This window comes from Simochromis diagramma, unplaced genomic scaffold (assembly GCF_900408965.1).
Source record: "Simochromis diagramma unplaced genomic scaffold, fSimDia1.1 OVJJ01000348.1, whole genome shotgun sequence".
Lineage (NCBI taxonomy): Eukaryota > Metazoa > Chordata > Actinopteri > Cichliformes > Cichlidae > Simochromis > Simochromis diagramma.
This window is the reverse complement of record NW_024386755.1, coordinates 2853913-2872895: the sequence shown is the minus strand read 5'-3', so window position 1 is coordinate 2872895 and position 18983 is coordinate 2853913.

Genomic DNA, 18983 nt, shown 5'->3' with positions numbered 1-18983 from the left:
AAAATGTTATGAATTTCAGATCTTGCATTTTATATCTCAAAAGTGCTTCATGTGAAGGTTTAAGCAATTATAAACTTAATCTTAAATTACTCCCAATATGTAGGTTTGATTCATGCTTCACTGTTTTTTATCCATCAGACAATGTTTGAAGATACCCATATACAGACCCATATCTATAACACTAGCCTACTTAATCAACTTAGCTTGAAATTTGTGTAAACTTTCTCAAATCTAGTACAGAGCCGGACAGAGGTGCTAACACCACAGACTGTATGTAAAAGATGGATGTGACCAGCATAACGTGAATCATTTACATATGAGCTAATCATAGATCCCACAGACTCCAATGCACAAACACATATGTCTACCAGTTAAAACTGATTAATAGACTAATTAGTCTGTTATTAAATAGTACAAGTTCTTTCACCAAAACTGAAGCAGAAACCACTTGAATGGGCTTTACCACCCAGCACAACACATTGTTTGTCAGATTAAAACTGCTCCAAAAGGTATCAACAGCACAAATATGGTTGAGACGTCCAATTCAGTGACTCAGATTAGAGGAGGTGAGGCCCAGGCACAGCTATCTGCTACAAATCTTATTCCAACATTTCAGTCAGTCACAACAACAACATCCCTAACTTTAAGCATCCAAGTATAGTCCTAAAAAAAACTGGACATTAACATTAATATGGACATTTTTGGAGAAGAATGACACATTAGAGGCACTGGAGTGGTAGGCTAAATTTTTCAGGATAATCTCTGATATAGTAGCATTCAGACGTTTTAGAATTTTGTGCCATCTGTTTTTATCCCCTAAATTCTTTCATTGAAATACAGTCCCTCTGTTGAAAAGTAGTGTTTTTTTTCATCTGAAAACAAACAAACAAACATAGTTTACAAAATATTTTACTGTTTGTTTCTGGCTCATAAAAGTGCTCACCCAATGAAAAGTGAAGAACAACAATTGGGAATCAAAGACAGAGACCCTCTAGCATTGTAAAACCCTGCCTGCAGCATCAGCCCCAGTGAGATAAAGCTGCTCTACAGCAGTTAAACTGAGCAGCTACAATAACTAACAATAAGAAAAAAACCTATTGAACTTATTTAGATATTTCAGCTTAGTGTCACCTTTGCCAGTGAATTCTACTTCTATATGTTATGTGTTACGACTCTTTTGGTTAACATCAATAAATAAGTAAAATCCATCTGTTAATTCAGACCTTTCTTTAAACTTTTTCAAACAAACTTGCCACAGATTAGATAAAGTCTGTCATTGTCTTGTCTCATGTTTACTAAAATAGATCCTGGTGATGTGCAATACTTTTGAGAAAAGATTCTGTGGACTGACGAGACCAAAGCTGAACTTTTGGGAAGGTTTGTGGCTTACATTTGGTGTAAAACTAACATAGCAATTCATAAAAAGATTTATGAATTTATGGTTTATTATTATACCACAGACATGGTGGTGGTAGTGTGATGGTCTGGTGCGGCATTGCTGCTTCATGACCTGAACGACTTGTTGTAAATGAGGGAATCTTGAATTCTCAGTTCGCGGTTCCATCAGGAGGTTTACAGTTCATACCCTGAAGTTCAAGCACACTTGGGTTATTCAGAAGGACAATGATGCCAAACACACCAACAAATCCACTTTTAAATGTCTGAAAAAAACAAACAAACAATCCGCACAGTGATGTGAAAGACTCATTGTCACTTATCGCCACATATGTGAAAATGACACTGCATGGGAAGAAAACTTCAGATTTGAAGTTTAAAAAATTAAACTTCAAATCTGAACAAACACCTAGCATGCTGCCACGGGAATGTGAAATTCACAGGTCGTGTCAATGGATCCATCCATTGACACGACCACTGCGCCATCGGGCAAACATCCACTCCTGCTAAACAGTTGAAAATAGATTTAAGAGCGACAGGACTTAGTGCTGCTGAATCTTTGATTGTACTTATTTTTTGCTGTTTTACTTTCATCTATTTGAAAGGGTGAGTGTAAACAGAAAACACTATTTTATTTTATATGCTGGAATATGCAGAAAATAGGTTCAAATGTTAAACAAATTTCTTCCAGTCAAAGACAGTTGCATATAATGTAATTTTTGCTATATGTAATGTGCATAAAGTTAAAAGATTAAAACTAGTAAAAAAAGTTTTAAAAATAGACTTTTTCATTTGATTCAATTTTATATGATGGATTATACAGAAAAAATAGAATCGGGCTGAAAGGTCTATTGCTTTATGACGTATTCAGGTTGTGTATCATGTTTTCAAAAAGTAACTAAGTAATAAAGTAACTAACTATTATTTTCAACACTGCTTATCACAAACACTTGATTGTAGTTCTTGCTGCCGAGGGTGCTAACACCTCTTATTAGATTAGGGGACCATTTACTTTTCACATAGAGGTGATAGCTATGGATCATTTGTTTCCTCTTAATAAATAAAAGCAGTTTTTTAAAAATCACATTTATTTTTGATATCTTTGTATAATATTGAAATAAGTTTGATATGAACCATATAAGTGTGACAAATACGCACAAAACTATAATTAGGAAAGGGCAAAATGCTTTTTCACAGCACTGTATACAGAAAAATTGGTTGGCACTAGACAAGCATCACATACTGCATTCTTTTCATTAGTCAGGAATTCTCTACTAATTCACCTCTCGTTGAGTGATTTAAAATGAACTAACAGAATCTTCCAGAATTAAAGAAGAAGAACCTAACCCTGATTGAAACTTAATGTTTTTAAATCACAGAAGAAGTAATGTTCTTAATATTCCTTCAAGGCCTCAGTCTGTATACTCACATAAATGATGTCAGATTCTCTTAGAAAGAAACATTACTTCTAGGCTATACACTTGTTGACTATGTGTTCAAAGACAGCGTCTCCCTTTCACAATAAACTCTTGCTAAAATAACCTTATGAAATAAATGAAGCTCTCAACACAAACAGACAAGGCCTCATCCAATAAGAAAAGCAAAGTGTTCTATAGAGCCAAGTAAATTAAATGCTTTGAGTTCAAACTGATACCTAAACAAATTATGTATTATTGAACCCAGCATACTGACAGAAACCTTGAATTGCATTCTGATCTGCCGCTCTCCTCATCACTAATGTAAAACACAAATTGCATCTTTCACACTACAATGCATCTTTTAAATACGACAAAGTTCAGAGAGTTGAAGTTATTTGTGGACTTCCACCTGCTCAAATCAGAAACTTTCAATCACTGTGATTTTCCCTTTAACCAAGAAAACATCTATAACATGCCTAAATGACCATTATCACACAGAATTATCATAAACTATTGTGACATTTGTTAAAAAAAATAATTTTTTGAGAATTATTATCGTAATTCAAACCAATGTAAGGTATGAGCTAACATATACCTAATATACAACCTTAAATCTGTAAACTGGCTTGTTTACTTCTGACGATATTGCCACAAATGTACATAGCGAAACAGTGATTGCCATTGTCTGTGCCAAAGTAACACACAAACCTTTGAATTCATTGCATGTTTAAAAGTTTTAGCAATACAGCAATACAATGTCCCTCTGTAATTCAAAATTTCTGGTTGTAAGGAAGCCAGTGAAAACAAAGGTAGAGTATTGGGAATTATTTTTAAAGTGAGAACAACTAAAACATCATGAGGATGAACTGAAGAGTTGTACCAAGGTCCAGTAGAAGATACATAAACATTATTTTGAAGTTATGACTCATGCAAAGCTGCTCTATTGATGTCCAGATTTAAAATATGGAAACAAGTACCACGGGTTCCCTTTAAACTTCATTCTGGTGCAGTTTTTATACAAAATCAAGGAGAAACATGCTGCAAAAAAACATGAACAAGCGAGTTTGGGAATCGAAAAGATTCATTTAAATATCATCCAGGAGTAGTGCTGACAAAGTTTTGTCAGCACTACTTTATTACTTTGTCCAAGTTTGGACAAAGTAATAAATTGCAAATGTGTCTTTTTTATTTGTCATTATGCTGACAAAGTTTTTACACTAACAGTTTCTTTCTGAAGAAGTGTTTTTCAGTTTCCTTCTGCCAGCAGATCAGTGGGAATGTGCACATGTTTTGGTATAATTTGCATACTGCAGAAATATAATCAAAATAAAATCATTACTCAATGCATGGTGTATTTCAGTGCAGTGTGTTTTTTGGTTTAGGTTTGATTTTGTGGCTCTATAGTGCAAATTTAGCTTACATTGAAATAAAATCACTGCATACATCTCAACATGCCCAGTGAAAATCATTAGAATGCCTCCAATAATTATGAAAGACTCAAATTGATGAGGTACTTACTCGTCTTTTAATAACAGTGCTTTAATGAAGTAGTGGACAAGTGATTGATTCAGTTCGATTTTATTCATCTTTTGTTAGTTCAGAACAGCAGAGACGACAGGGAAGAGCTTGATGAGATATAGACCTGGCTATTCTTACTTAAAACCTGGTCAGGAACCCTCCTTGTCCCCTTAACTTAACCTTTTATTTAACAAGGAACAATTTAGTGAGCTGCAATCTTTGATTAACGGATGGGGAAGTATTCAAACCTCCAGGTAGGTTTGTAAATATTGCAGCTGCCTTTTATTTAATGCTGAACTATTTCAGCCTAGTAGAGAGGCAAATATTTTTGACCATTAGAATAGTCTTTTATATCTTCATCTATTTTCTTAACTACTGGGCCAACGCAGGGAAACTGGAGCCTATCCTAGCTGGTACGGGACAGAAAGCAGGGTAAACCCTGGACAGGTTGTCATAAGCTTAACACAGACAAGAGATAGACATTCACACACTCTGACATCTAAACCTCATTGAGTTTAGAATAACTATTTAGTGTAAAAAGCATGTGTGGAAGGTGGCGCACCCAGAGGAATCCCCTGCAGGCACAACAAGAACATGCCCACAGTACTCCACACAGAAAGGCCCCAGCCAGCAGAAGCTTTGAACCAAGAACCATAACATATTTGTGTGGTAGTTTAAAACCACAGCAAACCCTTTAATAGAGAAAAAAACAAGTGGTCAATTAACAGGGTTGTATGCAGTTATTCTACTATTCCGATACTTGTCTGTTGTGTAGATCTTTTTTTCCTTTTTAAGTGGAAATACACTATCTCAGCTGGACATGTAATCTCTTTCACTCACTGCAGTAATTATGATGCTTCAGTTTGCCTTACTGTTGACAGCTTAGTGATTTTATCTGCTTCGATCTTATTTAGAAACTGTTCCTAAAAGTTTAGCCTGCTTAGTGTTATATTATCTCCATGTAAATGGTTACTAGTAACAATAGATCTTTGTAGGCAATGGAAATGTTAAATAGGCATTGTATAAACAATTGTTAACAAAATGTGGATGTTTTTGGAAAATTTCAAAGACATTTAACTTTGTTGCCACTTTGTTTGCAATTTAATGACTTCATCTGCAGTTTATCAGTTTCCTATTGTTCAGTAAGAGAAATCGAATCTGCTTGGGCTTGAACAACTGCATTAAAGTTGTGTTTAATACAAAATGCAAAGGACACTCACATCGAAAGCAAGATGGACCTTCTAAAAATAAATAAATAAAAAGATTTGCTTTCCATTCTGCTGCTAACATCTCCATAAGTCCTTGCATTTCATTTAATAAAACTCTCAAATGTCTGCTCCCTTATCCCATATTCTTTTAGCATGTTACCTTGGCTGAACTACCTGGTAGTCTATGTCATCATGTTCAGTCTCATCCTCCTCCAAAAGTGCAGCTAAACACCAAATTTCCTGTAATGTTCTTGATCCATCTTGTTGTTTTTTCACGTGGAGAAGGGCACGTTCTCAAATGCTTCTCTTTTCACAGGGCCTATTTGTGAGGGCACATACTTATAACTTGTAGAAAACTGCCAGACAGGGTCTTTTGCAGCCTGTCTGAATAAGCCAAGAGGAAGTGACGTATTGAGGAGAGTACGTGCATGCGCTGTGGGGGGAACGAGCGGGGTGCAGTACCGATCGCGCACGTGCCTTTACAGCGGAAGACACTAGGAAAGTCCCGCGGTCAAAACAAACCCGAGCAAAGAGTAAACGGGAGGTTCGTGGGACAGCGGACGGTACCGCAGCGAGTCTATGCTGAGTTTCCTTCCGTGTGTGGAATCCGACTCCGGTTACAGCGGACCTCCGGGCGCGGCGCTGGGGTGTAGTGTTGATGGAGATAGCGCGAGCAGGGGAGCTAATCGAGAGCTAAGGCTAGCAGCCGCTCCCCTCCAACTCACCTCAGTTTCCCATCGCTACAGGTAGAATTTGATTGTAGAGCACATATAGAAAGCGAGGCAGCACGGCTGGCTGCCTGGCAAAGGGCTAGCGTGTTTCCGGGAGAGGAGTTGGACGGCTTCGCTTCGCACTGCCCGGGGACTGCTGGAGCTCCGATACATTCCGCGGAACCGACATTTAGGACCTCAGGAGTCGGCGGTGTTTGGATTACCCTGCCACTCAGACGACGTTCTGGTTGTTCACCCTGCTCCAGCTGGCCGTATGTGAGAGCATCGCTCTTCTCTAACCTGTTGGTTCTTCGCGCCCCGTTTCTCGGGAGGCGAAGGTACAGTTTCTGTGTTCTTTGTTTCTTTGTTTTTTTGCGAACCTGAGACTGGATGTTCTGCTCCGGCTGTGGAATTTCTGGAGAGCCTAACAGACTGGAACTCTGGTTCACGACAGCAACCCCTAGAACTGTTTATAGGTTCCACATACCAGGGACAATTCACTGGATCGAACTGTAAAGACTGGAACTATTTTTTTTGGGTGTGTTTGGACACTGCAAGTAATGTGATGAACCTGTGTTAACCATTCTAGATAAGAGAATTTCTGTGTTAACCTTAATTGTTCTTCTGTATTGTGATCTTTGCGCCCTTTTCCTGTGACTCATGTGGTTTGGGCGGGGTCGAGAACTCACAACATTGGGTCACGCCGGCCTGTTTGATTTATTTTATTTTATTTTATTTCTTTTATTTCTTTGGTCTTGGGGAGTTTCCTTGCTGTTGCCCTTTGCTCTCCAGGGCCCTGTTAACATTGGTAATCAGTCTTGGTTCATGAGGGCCATCCGAACAAATAAAAGGGGCCACGTTGTTTAAAAAGTCGTTGTTGTATGCTTCTGTCCAACCCAGGTTGCCTTGGAGTAGGGGCACCCGAGTTGTCTGGTTAGGTACAGAAAAAAAACGGAGTTAAGCGAGACTGTGTTAATATTCAGCGCGCCGGGCACTGTTATTTTCGCAGGTCTGGGCCCCGGAGCCCTTCTTCTGTGCCTGTAGCAGCCAGATAGCTAAAACTATTCTTATAGAAGTAAGTATCCGGGTCAACTGTGCTAAGGGGGGGTCACGGACTCAGATCCCACCACCCTTTAGTCGTTCAGGGCAGCCTGTGCGCCTCTTTAGCCCTATATAGCTGGGCTAGTAGCCCCTTACAAGTGGCGTCACGAACAGGATCAACTTATTGGCTTGGGGTTGTTACAGTGTGGAAAAGAATAGAGTTAAGGTAAACATGTCTGAACTAGAAGATTTGAAAAAGAGCTTTAATGAACTATAGGCGAGGCTTGCAGAGCAGGCAGGTGCCTTACAGCAGGCACGAGAAGAGCAGAGGGAGGCTCTTTCTCTCGCAAAGGCAGTGATTGATCAACAGGCCCAAGCTTTAAAAGCCCCGACAGCAATCTATGTCCACCGAGACCGCAAACTGACAGATTTTATTGGTTGCCCTGGGAAAAGTGGAGATGATTGTGTGGAAGGGTGGATTGCTGCAATGAGGTCTGCATTCCAAGTCATGAAGGTGCCAGAGGAGGACCATGTAGAGTTAGTTAAGCAACACTTAAAAGATGAGGTAAGGGCAACTGTTAAGTTCATGCTGGGTGGGGCAGGAGAGTCTGTTGAGGAGATATTTGATGTTCTCCTCCAAACCTATGGAGACAAAATCCCAATAGGTACCAGGTTAAAGGAGTTCTATGAGAGAAGGCAGATGTCAGGTGAGACTGTCAGAACTTATGCCTATGACTTACAGGAGAAGCTGGCTTTGATTAGGAGGCGGGAATCTAACCGCGTTCCTGACTCAGAGACAGTGTTGAAGGAACAGCTAGTACTGGGCTTGCGGGATGACCTTTTGAGACGGGAGATGAAAAGGAGGGTTAAGGAAGAGAAAGGCCTAACCTTTATTGGGCTGCTGCAAGCCGCAGTTGACTGGTCCGAAGAAGAAGAAGCCCAGTTCTCTCTCGCCTCCCAAAGTAGGCCCAAGGCTAGAAGTGCGGTGAATGCTGCAGCACCGGCTGAGGATAGACCATCCCCCCTCACCATGGAGATGCTCCATGAGGAGATTAAGAAACTAGCTGCTCGTCAGGAAGAGTTATACCTAGCACTACAGAGCAGGGAAGGAGGGAGCAGCCAGCAGAGTGCACAGCGCAGGCGAACACCCCTAAAAGACAGTGAAGGGCGATACATTTGCTACAGCTGTGGGGAACCCGGCCATACTAGCCAGCGCTGTACCAAAAAAGTAGACTCCTATTCCCATGGACCCAACTCAGGTGGTATTTCCTGGCAATCCAAACTCCAAGGATGGGGCCAAGAAACACCCCACCACACCGACCATTGGGCGCCAAGCAGCCGATTGTCTTGTGACAGAGGTGGAGGAGAGCCTCAAAAGGAGTGCTCTTGGAAAGTGTCGCACTGTTCACCTAAAGATAGGGGGAGTGAACACCACCTGCCTCTGGGACATGGGGTCAAATGTGACTGCTATTACGGAGTCCCATTTCCGTAGGTGCTTTGGGCCACAGGAGCTGAGGTCAGCAGACTGGATCGAGCTCACAGCAGCAAATGGGCTCGATATTCCTGTCTTGGGCTGCTTGGAGGCCGAGCTTGAATGTGCCGGGAGAGTGGTTGGCAAGAAGTGCATTTTTGTACTCACCGACACTCACCCTCAGCTAGGCAAAGCTAATGGGCTCCCAGGAATTGTGGGGATGAATGTTATAGAAGATCTCGAAGCGCTTTTTACCGCGGATGGGGGTTGTGTCCAAATGGATCCTTGCGCTCCTGACGAGACAGAGGCTACCATCCGTAGGTTGATAGCCCGAGCGAGGAAGGAGACCCCCCGCACAGGTCCGGGTGGCAAAATTGGGTTCGTCAAGGTGGCTGGCAGGGAACCCATCATCATTCCCCCGATGAGCGAGAAAGTGGTGGAGGGCCGTTGCAGGGTCCCACCTAGGGTTGAGTGCCAAGTGCTGGCTGAGGCGGCAAGAGAAATAGAGCTGCCGCAGGGACTGTTAGTTGCCAACACTCTCGCGACGACCAGTGGTGGAAGAATCCCTCTCTGAGTGATGAACACAAGTGAGAGAGCTGTCAAGTTGATGCCGAGAGCCAGGCTTGCAGTTGTTAGCAAGCCACGAGCTGTACTCCCCAAAGACGTTGTACAAGTAGAGGAGAGAGAGGGGGCGCTCGTGGTTAAGCCGCTGGGCAAGGGTGAGAGCATAGCGACAGGGGGCGAGGTTGGGCAGTTGCCGGTCCCTGTACAGGCTAACACTCGAGATCTCACGGAGCTGCAGTGTCAAAAGCTTTGTCAGCTATTAGCCAAACACAAAGGCGTATTCTCAGCAAGTGAAATCGATTATGGTTATACCACCACTGTGACACAGAGTATCCCTACCGAGGCACCCCCTATCAAACAGAGGCACCGAAGGGTCCCACCCCATGTCTTTCAGGAATTTAAGAGGCATGTTCAGGAACTCGTTAGCCAGGGGATCCTGAAAGAGAGCTCAAGTCCATGGGCCTCACCTGCGGTGGTAGTTATTAAGAAAGATGGAAGTGTTCGGTTCTGCTGCGATTATAGGCGGCTGAATGAAGTAACGTGCAAAGATGCATACCCACTTCCTCGCATCGAAGAGTCGTTGGACGCGCTTGGCAACGCGCTGTTATTCTCGACCCTGGACCTGACCGCAGGCTACTTTCAAGTGGCCATGAGCGAAGTGGACAGGGGAAAAACGGCGGTTACAACAACATTTGGCTTGTTTGAATGGACTCGGATGCCATTTGGCTTGTGCAACACCCCAGCCACTTTTCAGCGGCTGATGGGTATGGTACTGGGGGACCTCAGTTTTGATATACTCCTCGTCTATCTCGACGACATTATAGTCTTCTCCCGGGACTTTGACAGTCACTGCGAGAGGCTTGAGACGGTGTTCGAATGTTTGAAGCAGCATGGGCTGAAGTTGAAGCCGACCAAATGCTTCCTTCTGCGGCCGGAAGTTAAATTCGTTGGCCACGTGATTTCTGCTAAAGGCGTTCAGGTAGATCAAGAAAAGGTCAAGGCCCTGGAGGCATGGCCGGTTCCAAAGAGCGTGCGAGAGGTGAGGCAGGTGCTTGGATTTATGAGCTACTACAGGCGGTTTGTGCCGAGGTTTGCTCAGTTGGCTAAACCTCTGCATGCCCTGGTTGGGAAGGGGTTGAAAGACATGACAAGGAGCACCCAGACATTTGTTTGGACTGGCGAGTGCCAGGAAGCATTGGATGAGCTGAAACGGTGTTTGATGTCCCCACCAATCCTGGCCTACTCCGACTTTAGCCTACCCTTCATATTGACCACAGATGGGAGTCTGCATGGACTCGGGGCTGTGCTTAGTCAAAAGCAAGGGGGCGTCGAGCGTGTGGTAGCCTATGTGAGTTGTGGGCTAAGGGGCTCTGAAAAGAATAACAAGTATTACAGCGCATTTAAACTGGAACTTCTTGCGCTTAAATGGGCTGCTACCGAGAAATTCAGGGACTACCTGATGTTCGCCAAGTTCACGGTGGTTACGGACCATAACCCGCTGCTCTACTTGGCAACGGCTAGCAGCAGTGGGTAGCACAACTCGCTGAGTACGACTTTGAGGTGTGTTACAAGCCCGGGCGGCAAAACACGAATGCAGACGTCCTCTCCAGGATTCCTTACCAGGAGGAACCTGAGCAGGAGGACACAGACAAGGACTTTATTAAAGTGGGTCCTGAGGAAGTGTGTGCGTGTCTGTGGCCTGCTAGTGTGGATGGGATGGTAAGACTGACCTAAAGGCCAGGGTGCAAGTGACTGCTGGGAAAGCTCTTGGTGGGCAAAGTTGGGAGGAGGTGGAAGCGGCACAGAAAAGCGATCTTGTGGTCGGGCCCGTGTATCGGGTGATTGAGAGGGGCACTGGGATGAGCCATGCCGAACTTTACATGTTAACACCGGGCACAAGGTGACTTCACCAGCAGTTTGACCGCCTTAGGCTTTATAAAGGTGTGTTGTATAGGCATGTTAGAGACCCCCGTGATGGAGAAGAGATCAGGCAGCTCATTGTCCCAGAGACCTTGCAACGTAAGGTATATGAGAACCAGCATGAGCATGGGGGGCATTTCAGTGCAAAGAGTACCCTCGCTGTGATGAGGAGAAGCTATTATTGGCCTACCATGAGTAAAGATGTTCAAGACTGGGTTCAGCAATGTAAGCGATGTGCATTGGCAAAGGATATCTTTCCTAACCACAGGGCCCCAATGACCTGCAGCAATGTCACTGCACCCCTGGAGGTCCTTGCTATGGACTATACGGTGCTGGAAAAGTCCTGTGGGGGATATGAAAATGTCCTTGTTCTTACAGACATGTTCACCAGGTTCACAGTTGCTGTCCCCACCAGAAACCAAACTGCTGAGACAACAGCAAATGCTTTGCTAAAGCACTGGTTCACCTACTACGGGTGTCCAGCCCGATTGCATTCAGATCAGGGGAGGAATTTTGAGGCTAGTGTCATAAAAGAGCTGTGTAGGGCCTATGGGATTGCCAAGAGTCGCACCAGTCCTTACCATCTGCAGGGTAACGCACAGTGTGAGAGGTTTAATAGGACCATGCATGATATGCTTAGAACACTGCCACCAGAGAAAAAAAGGGATTGGAAAACATACTTGCCAGAGTTGGTTATGGCGTATAACACTCATGTGCACTCTTCCACTGGTTATGCGCCTTTCAACTTATGTTTGGGAGGGACGCAAGAATGCCCCTTGACCTCCTGGGAGGAAAAGACATGAGGGAACCTGAGGCAGACAATCTGGATGACTGGGTCAGGGATCACCATGAGAGGCTTAGGACAGCTGTGGAGGTAGCAAACTCAGCTGCTCAGGAGGCCTCCAGGAAGAGGAAGAGAATTTATGATCGAAAGTCCCGCTGTGCTCTGCTTCAGTCAGGTGATCGGGTGCTGTTGCGCAACCACAAACCCGCCGATACGGCGGTTAAAAGGCATGTCAATAGGTTACCAGCAGAAGTGGAGTCTGATACAGACTGCATGGAGGTTGTTTGTGTTCCGCCACCCCCATGTGTGTCGAATCCGAACGCTCTCATTGCCCCAGGGGTTGACGATGTTGGTAACTGTGTTTCCCAGGGGTTGGGGCCGGATTTAGCGGGGGAAGCACAAGCAGCTATGACTCCAAGTGAACAGGAGGAGAGTGATGGGGCCTCAGTGACGAGCGACGAAATGCAGGAAGAGCGAGGTGAAGTTTTGCAGTCTGAGCGTCCTTTGAGGCGAACCAGAGGGGTACCCCCTGCGAGGTATAGGGATTATGATACAAGATGAAGTCATGGGTTACTGTTATGTTCATTTGCAATGTAATGTAAGTCATATGTGAATGATATAGAGTGTTACTGAACATGTGAGTTAATATGTGTTATTCTGTGTTTGTTACGGGGATGCACAGCCTGAGACGTCGCTGGTGTGGCAGGGTTTAGCTGGGGGGAAATGTGAGGGCACATACTTATAACTTGTAGAAAACTGCCATGTAGGGTCTTTAGCAACCTGTCTGAATAAGCCAAGAGGAAGTGATGTATTGAGGAGAGTACATGCACGCGCTGTGGGGAACGAGCGGGGTGCGGTACCGATCGCGCACGTGCCTTTACAGCGGAAGACACCAGGAAAGTCCCGCGGTCGGGAAAAACCCGAGCAAAGAGTAAACGGGAGGTTCGTGGGACAGCGGACGGTACCGCAGCGAGTCTATGCTGAGTTTCCTTCCGTGTGTGGAATCCGACTCCGGTTACAGCGGACCTCCGGGTGCGGCACTGGGGTGTAGTGTTGACGGAGATAGCGCGAGCAGGGGAGCTAATCGAGAGCTAAGGCTAGCAGCCGTTCCCCTCCAACTCACCTCAGTTTCCCATCGCTACAGGTAGAATTTGATTGTAGAGCACATATAGAAAGCGAGGCAGCACGGCCGGCTGCCTGGCAAAGGGCTAGCGTGTTTCCGGGAGAGGAGTTGGACGGCTTCGCTTCGCACTGCCCGGGGACTGCTGGAGCTCCGATACATTCCGCGGACCCGACGTTTAGGACCTCAGGAGTCGGCGGTGTTTGGATTACCCTGCCACTCAGACGACGTTCTGGTCATTCACCCTGCTCCAGCTGGCCGTATGTGAGAGCATCGCTCTTCTCTAATCCGTTGGTTCTTCGCGCCCCGTTTCTCGGGAGGCGAAGGTACAGTTTCTGTGTTCTTTGTTTCTTTGTTTTTTTGCGAACCTGAGACTGGATGTTCTACTCCCCTTTGCTCTCCAGGGCCCTGTTAACATTGGTAATCAGTCTTGGTTCATGAGGGCCATCCGAACAAATAAAAGGGGCCACGTTGTTTAAAAAGTCGTTGTTGTATGCTTCTGTCCAACCCAGGTTGCCTTGGAGTAGGGGCACCCGAGTCGTCTGGTTAGGTACAGAAAAAAACGGAGTTAAGCGAGGCTGTGTTAATATTCAGCGCGCCGGGCACTGTTATTTTCGCAGGTCTGGGCCCCGGAGCCCTTCTTCTGTGCCTGTAGCAGCCAGATAGCTAAAACCATTCTTACAGAAGTAAGTATCTGGGTCAACTGTGCTAAGGGGGGGTCACGGACTCAGATCCCACCACCAAACGCTCTTTGATAAACTCCCACTCAGAGAATGGCTTACTTTGCAATTATTGAGGAAATCACAAAGTTGGTATTGGATGCTCCCTCTCTGAATGTGTAAAGCAAGGCAAGTTCTTGTATTTCTCTGAGTGTTTAGTGTTGTAATGGCAATTTAAACTATAATCCTTAAACACAGCGATCTGCTCTCCATGAACTAAACAGATGGCTTTACCTTTTACTTCACTATATACTCAGAAGTCCATGTGTTGTTAAAAACTCTACATTTTACATCAGTCTCTTTTTCGACATCTTTTGGTTCTAGCAAACTCAGATCTCTCATAAACATCTGTTCCAATGTATTTACAGTGAAGCTACATTCATTTGGACAAATGTATGTCTGTAAATTATAAAAAAAACAAACCATTGTGGTTTCCCACAAAATCACAAAAACAGTATGACATTCTCTAATGGGAAGTTTGTCAGAGAGTGTTTGGTAGGTGAAATGGGATAAACTAGAGGCTATATCCCTTTTTAATCATTGAAACATAATTTTTTGTTGACCTCATGAGGTGATTATGGACAGCTATACAGCAATACAGTGTCTGGTTGGTCTTACATCCTCATATGGGGGCATTCTATTAGGCTTTTCTAACACCTTATATATCATTCTGCTTGAAAAACCTACCTTCTTGTGTTATATTGCAAAAAAATACAACAAAAACATTGTTGTCATTTGAGGACATACTTAAAAAAAACTTAATCCTCTGGTCAAAGATGGTGAAAAACCCACCCCAAACATTTTCAGAAGGTTAATATCTATCTATCTATCTATCTATCTATCTATCTATCTATCTATCTATCTATCTATCTATCTATGTACACACACACACATATATATATAGGCATAGCATGACTTCCTTTGAATTTTCAAGAGGCAAACAAAGTCAGTGAAGACGTGTAAATATGAGTGAGTGAAAATGAATGAGGTCCTTCTGGCCAGTGCTGAGGTTTATCTCTGACACATATCGATTGTGAGGTCGAACACCAGCCCTGGCAGAGAGCTGCAGACCTGGTGCAATGTGTTTGTGGGTGTAAATGTGTGAAATTTTTTTTGTATGCTTCAATAATTATATCCAAACACACAGGAAATGCCCTCCCAACAGAGGGAGAGGAAGAGAACCTGAAAGGTTACAACACCATAAATTACATTTTTGCTAGCTCAGGTTAGCATTGTAGAGCTGGAGGTTCAATGAACATTTCATCCAAAATGAAAGTCCAAATGAATGAATGCAGGAGATAGTTAAATGTCAGCTCTCTCACAGGCAAATAGGCCTCAGCTTTGACAGCGGAAGTGTTATCATCAGTACAAACAGTTGTTGACACAAAGCAGCTGTGTTGGCAGATGCTATGCCGTGATGGTAATTAAAAAATAATGACCTGTTTGTGTTTCATGTGGTCCATGTAATCATAGCTGTGGGAACATGGTTCATAAAGAGAGTGCTTCATTCATGAGGAAATATATTGAAGGCAGGGGTAGCATTCTCAATATCCATATGAAAAGATCTCTACAAATGAGGAAAAAAGTGTACATTTATTATGCATATTTTCCTATATGCCATGTCATATTGTCATATTAAATACTTGCATAAATACAATATTTGTCTATGAAAGATTATTTGTCTAAAAGAACACTGTCCACTCCATAGACTGTCTATTCAGAGATTCTGAAATATTATCTGGATGAACTATTACAGTGGAGTCTGAACCCACATTGACTGGAGCTCTGCAGCCAGGTGTGTACAGCTGTTTCACTGAGTGGCACTCACTGGCAGCAACATAAATGCATTTTATATTTGTTCGCATTTTATAAATCAGTTGACTAAGAAACAATTTTACCATTTTTCTTAGGAATGAGGCATGCTTGTCATTATGACTCAGCAGTGCACAGGCCTTAAACTTGCCTTAAAATATTTCTTCAACATTAAAGTAATAACTGCAAACAATAATCAGTGATAATTAGACAAACTTTATTTTTCAAATTTTTGGTTGCTGTGACAGTGTAACTCATTTTAATACAGTAACCTGAAGTGTCCCATCAAAGTAAACAATCACATCAGGGACCCATCCTTCTTTGGGCTCCGCTTCCAGACAGTTTACCCAAGAGAGCGTAAAACTGTATCTTTGTGTGCAAAGCAGACGCTCTTGCTTGCGCGATGGTGTCTTTGTGCGCATGTCTGCTGAGTTCAACATGCGGGGTTGTTGAATTTACGCACGAGGAATTTAATTGCACCCACGAAATGAAATTATTTGCTTGGTTTATGTTTTTCTTGTGCATAAGTTATGACATAAATATCATTCCATATCTATGATTCCAATGCAAACCGATCGTTGCAGAGAAACAAAATGCTACACTACAAGGATGTAATCAGTAGTGTAATTAATTACTTTTTAGAGAGAATAAATAAGTAAAGCAACGCATTACTTTAACAAAAGCACAAAAGTATGTACTATACCACCCAGCACTGTAGTTATTGATCTTAGAGCTTACTGGTACACAAAGCACACAAATATTATAAAAACCATTGGTTTAACTTTTACTGTGGTTTGCCTGTTGCATAGAACATTTCCAAATCACACATTTGCGAGACAAATTTGTCAAAACGTGAACATTGTCAGTGGAGCAACATTTGTGAAATATATATCAACATAATAAAAAGTGCTTTATGTGCTTCCAACAGTGTGCTTTTACTTGCTATACCTGTATCTGCTGCATTTGCTCTCGTGGAGGAATAAACCCTTTATCTTCTCTCTAGTGAGGCAACTGGAAAAGGCTTCCTCTGTTTATGTGTCAGTTTACAAACTAGGTTCATTACCCTCACATTGTGTTGTTGCCAGTTAATGAACGCCATGGCCGTCATTAGCTTTGATGCTGAAGGTTGTCGGCTGAACTGAAAAAGTTCCAAGGTTTGAGAAAGAACTAAGGGTAGGGTTATTAATGTGAGATAAATATTGATCAGTTAACAAGAACTTGCCAGTAGAATAATTACTGTGCATGTTAATTAGCGCTGTGGGAGGTCATTGTGTGTTTGCGGCTGTTACGAATATGCACACACTCTCAGAAAGCAATGCAGCCACACCCTCATGTTGTATATAGATCAAGCACTGTTTTCCATTAGATCTGATTGGAAGTGTTGATTGATTCTGCCCATGTGTTGTCACATCGGTGCAGGCGAGCCAGCCACTCTACTTTATTGGGACACAGTGGCAGACTAAAGAGTGAAAAGCGCTGATCAAGCAAAGAACAAAGTTCAATTCAATTCAATTTTATTTATATAGCTCCAAATCACAACAACAGTCGCCTCAAGGCGCTTTATATTGTAAGGTAGATCCTACAATAATAGATACAGAGAAAAACCCAACAATCAGATGACCCCCTATGAGCAAGCACTTTGGCGACAGTGGGAAGGAAAAACTCCCTTTTAACAGGAAGAAACCTCCCGCAGAACCAGACTCAGGGAGGGGCGGCCATCTGCTGCGACCGGTTGGGGTGAGAGAAGGAAGACTGGATAAAAGACATGCTGTGGAAGAGAGACAGAGGTTAATAACAAGTACGATTTATGCAGAGAGGTCTGTTAACACATAGTGAGTAAGAAATGTGACTGAAAAGGAAAAACTCAATGCATCATGGGAATCCCCCAGTAGCCTATGCCTATAGCATGCATAACTAAGGGTCACCTGGTCCAGCCCTAACTATATGCTTTAGCAAAAGGAATGTTTTAAGCCTAATCTTAAAAGTAGAGATAGTGTCTATCTCCTGAATCCAAACTGGAAGCTGGTTCCATTGAAGAGGGGGCTGATAACTGAAGGCTCTCCCTCCCATTCTACTTTTAAATACTCTAGGAACAACAAGTAAGCCTGCTGTGTGAGAGCGAAGTGCTCTAATGGGGAGATATGGTACTACAAGGTCATTAAGATGAGATGGGGCCTGATTATTTAAGAGCTTGTATATGAGGAGCAGGATTTTGAATTCAATTCTGGATTTAGCAGGGAGCCAATGAAGGGAAGTGGAATAGACTGTTGAATACTTTTTTACATATTCACAAACCTTTGATTCTTTTTCTGTTGTTATGCTGAACATCCTAAAACTCTGCATTTACCATCTGTCTCTGACTGTATTGGCATTATCTAGTACATTAATTGTTATAGGTTCTGAGGCTGTGGAATGAGGTTGTTAATTATGTTTGATCTCATTTTGGATCTTTTCTCTCACATAAAAAAATGTATTAAAAACCTAAAAGTGTAGGTAATGAAATACATGATGACTGGTTTCATCTATGGCTTTCAGACACCTAACTAGGACCCCAGTAATAAAAGCTTACTGTACTGCATCTAAAGATATTAATATTATTGCTATTCAAATTTAAAATTCATTTACCATATTTTGTAAAACAAAAAAACGTTATTTCTTAAAAGCTTATTTACTATATTTGATTCTGGTATTACTTATAAATAAATAAATGCTGCAAATTCATCCAGCAAAATAGCGCGATGTGTAAACGGCTGCATTGAGAAGAGGTGATTCCCAAAAATATCCATCCATGATCTCATTCTTTCAGTCACTTCCCAGAGCTTGTGACCAGAGGTGACATACTGGAATGTAGATCAAATCACAACTAGACGACTTCAGAGCCAGCTCTCTTTTATTATCACAGCAGACCTGCACTGGATCTGCATTATGGCAGATGGAGTACCAATTAGTCTGTCAACCTCTTGCTCCTATTTCCCTTATTTGTGCACGAGACCCCAAGATGCTTACAATCCTCTACTTGGGGTAGCATTACTGTAATTACGCTTTCCCGTAAGCATGCTGCGTTACTGCCTTACTGCATCACTAAACTTTGATTTTGTTTGTGAGACAGCGTTGTCTGTGGCTGCAACAGACGTATGTGGACCAACAATAGAAAATATGGAGTGTGGGAGAGAGTATGACCATGCAGCGTTTAAAGCTTGGAAGTACTGACACTGCTTTGAGTTTGATTCCGTAAAAAGTGACAAAAACATTAGCGTCCGCTGTAAACTCTGCATGGGAAGAAAACTTCATTCTACAGTGAAA